This window comes from Tenrec ecaudatus, chromosome 5 (genome assembly GCF_050624435.1).
Source record: "Tenrec ecaudatus isolate mTenEca1 chromosome 5, mTenEca1.hap1, whole genome shotgun sequence".
Lineage (NCBI taxonomy): Eukaryota > Metazoa > Chordata > Mammalia > Afrosoricida > Tenrecidae > Tenrec > Tenrec ecaudatus.
In genome coordinates this window covers 112382358-112385765 of record NC_134534.1, presented here as the reverse complement: position 1 = coordinate 112385765, position 3408 = coordinate 112382358, and the positions used below count along the sequence as shown (strand labels likewise).

Sequence of the window (3408 nt, the reverse complement as noted above, 5' to 3'; positions counted from 1 at the left end):
AAGATGTAATAATCGGAGATGGAATAATTGATGGGATGCGTTGCAAAGCAAGAGCATATGACAAGAACCTGGACAGAAGTTCTCATTGGACAGAATGCACAGCCCTCGAGAGAGTGTGAAGAATGAAAATAGGAGAGCAGAGGGTTTGAAAGGAGGAGCCACTTAGACAGCCAGCTCCTGCCTTTCAACAGTTCACGTTAAGGCACTTTGCTTTTATTAAAGACCTACATTAGAATCAGTTTCTGCTAATGATAAGGAATCCAAAGAGGATTTTTGCTTTTAGAAAGAAAGGTGAAAAGGAGAACTAGCATCCAGTGTTGTTTTGCAGCGAGCTGGTCAAGAGGCACCATGCACCCTATGCGGTGAATGGATGCCATCAACCCCCTTTTTGGGGAACTATGCTGCACATGCCGTATATACTCGTGTAGAAGCCAAACGTTTCAGCACGTTTAAAAAAGTCATTTTTTTTATTAACCTCTGTTTCAACTTTTATTCCCAGGCTTCTTCAGCGTTATCTGGCTTCAAAGAATGAGTCATGTATAAGCGAAACATAAAAGAGCTGCAAAGTCCGAAAGGCTTGGGCTTAAAAATATTAGAGATCTAGATTTTATCAGATCCATACACAAAACAAATTTAAAAAGCAGTCATATAAAATAGCAGCTCCAAGTCACTTCCTGAAGTTTCATCTTCCCAGATGTCGACTCAAATCAGTTAGCCTCATTCTTGGATGCCTCATCAAAGTTCTCCACAAGATCTGGAACCTCATCATCATCATCTTCTCCTGTAGCAAGTGGGGCCTTTCCATCCATAGATTGCTTTGGCAGTGCTTCAGCCAGTCTCCTTAAGCTAGTCAGGCTGTCTGCGCCCAGCTGGTTCAAGATGCTGGGGAGCATCTCTGTCAGCTGCTTTGTCTCAGCATGGCCGGTGATGGTGAAGGTGTTCGCAGCCAGTGATGCTTGGACTTTGGGGTTGTTAAAGTGGATCACTGTTCCCTGGTTTGTAAACATATTCACCTCTTCAATACCAGAGATATTGTTGACCCGGAGCTTCTTTAAGGAGAACTGCAGTTTTTTGTCATCTGCTGTGGCTGTTCTGTGAACCACCTTCTTCTTTCTGCGGGCAGTCCCTTTCCCACCAATGCGCACTTGTGCCTGCAGTTTGGCCAGTCTCTCTTGATTCATGATCGTCTCTTTCATCTTGTCGGAGTGGAAATGGGGCCGCGCGGGGGGGGCTAGGGCTGGCACTCAGGGGGTCTTTGGCAGACCAGCTGAGATTAGGAGCACACATGCGGGGATGCAAGATGGCAGCTCTAAAAAAGTCATTTTATTGGGGGCTCATAAAACTCTTATCACCATCCATCCATCAGTTGAATCACGCATGTTTATGCATATGTTGCCCTCATTCTTTTTCTAGACATTTACTTTCTATCCAGCCCTTGGTATCAGCTCTTTCCCCACCCCCACCCTCATAACCCCTGGTAGTTTGTACATTGTTATTATCTTCATCTCTCACACCGACCGCTGTCTCCCTCCCCCCATGTTGTCTGTTGTTCTTCCCCTGTTGGGGGTGTATGGTAATGTGTCGATCATTGCGATTGGTTCTCCCTTTCTCCTTTCCTCTCCCCTCTCCCCTTCTGGTATCACTATTCCCACTCCTGTTCCTGGATTCTGTGTGTCATGAGCTCCCATCCCTTTCTATCCCTGTGGACATGTTCCGGTCTAGAGTAAATTGGGAAGCAGCACTGGGGTCATGGTAGTGGGGGAGTCGGGGAGGTGAGGAAGCCTCAAGGAATGTTTTACTGCACCCTGGTGACTCATCTCCTCCTTGTGGGCCCTCTGTGGGGAGATTGTTTGCCACCGTCTCTACACGTGGACTTTGGATCTCTGCTCCAGCCCCCCTCATTCTCAACAATATGTTTTTGTTTGTTAAGTGTCTGCTGATGTCTATTACTGATCCTATGGCTCCTCATGATCACACTGGTGATGTGCTTCTTCCATGTGGACTTGCTGCTTCAACTGCTGAATCATGGCTTGTGCAACTTCAAGTCTTTAAGGCCCCAGACGCTATATCTTTTAATAGCTGGGCACCATGGGTCTTCTTCTCCACATTTGCCAGTTTTGCCTCTTCACGTTTGTTTTCAGTGATTGTGGCGGGAGGGTGAACATCTCAGAGTGCCGATTGGCTAGAACAAAGGGTTCTTGTATTGAGGGAGGGTATGAGCAGAGGCCCAAAGTCCATCCCCTACTTCAGTGTATTGCCATATAAATATATGTTCATGGGCCAATACCTCTATTTTTGTGTATTGATGTATTTACATATGTACAACACTTTGTTTATGCTTCTTTCCATTGCTTTGCTTCCTTGGTCCTTCCTCTGTTTCCTTTTAACTTCCTCCTGACCTACTGTCACTTTCTTCTTATTTCCGCCTCTTGGTACCTCCTCTTAGGTAGTTTGCTGTTGCTCCGACACACCGCACCCCACCCCACACACACCACCCCTCCTCGGATCCCTATCTCCTTGTTATTGACTCCAGCACCTGAGTTGTACCCCTGTCCATAGTGAAGCCTGTTCACGGCCCCCTTCCCCTACCGCCCTCTCCTCCCAGGGCTCCCAGGAGCTGTTGGTGCCACTGCTCTCTCCTCGGGCATGCCTCCCGTGCCTATCCTATACAGGTAGGTACACCGACTATGACATAGCCCCAACTGATTAAAAAGATGAAAATAGTAAATGAACAATAAACAATAAAATTATATAAAATAAAGAGAGAGAAGAAATCTACAAAAATCCTGGGTCTGTTCACTGGCCTTCAGACTGTCCAGGAGCTGCCTTTCTTGGCCCAGCATGCCCCTTGGGGGTTCCTCAAGAGCTCATAGCTCTGCCTTGCTGTAGCTGCTGATCTGGGATGGCCCCTTCTTGGTTTGCTCGGTTTTGGGGGGGTTCAGACCGTGCTGCCTCCTACCATGTGACCCCAGAAATGTCCTCTGTCACAGGCTGCTCCAGTAAGGGGACAGCGTGGCACATACTGTTGCTGTTGTCCAATTCCCTCTGTGTCCCATTAGCTCCCCACAGGGATGTCATCCTCCTAGCCTGGTGTGTCAGCGTGGGGTCCAGTCCCACTCTCTCTTTCTCTTCCTCCCTCTTGGCCAGCCTCTGTGTGAGTGTGGCATGCTAGCTCCTCTCCCCAACCTGTAGGTTCAGTTCCCTCTCCTCCACACCCACTTCCAGGAGGGGATCAGTCTGGCTCTGGTTGGAGTCAGCCCTGTAGCTCTCTTTGTGGCCACACTGTCCTTATGATTTGGTACATCATGGCAGGGTCTGCACACCCACTCCGATCTGGATCTGTGGAGACAAGACCAGTACTCTCCCCCTGGGTGGATTAGTGCCCTGCTCCCTCCATTATGATTTCAC

The 3408-nt window shown here is 48.2% G+C and overlaps 1 pseudogene; it reads right to left on the bottom strand.

Moving 5' to 3' along the window:
* Nucleotides 1-461: 461 nt before the first annotated feature.
* Nucleotides 462-1223, bottom strand: LOC142448896 (transcription factor BTF3 pseudogene; annotated as a pseudogene).
* Between the last annotated feature and the right edge of the window lie 2185 nt (nt 1224-3408).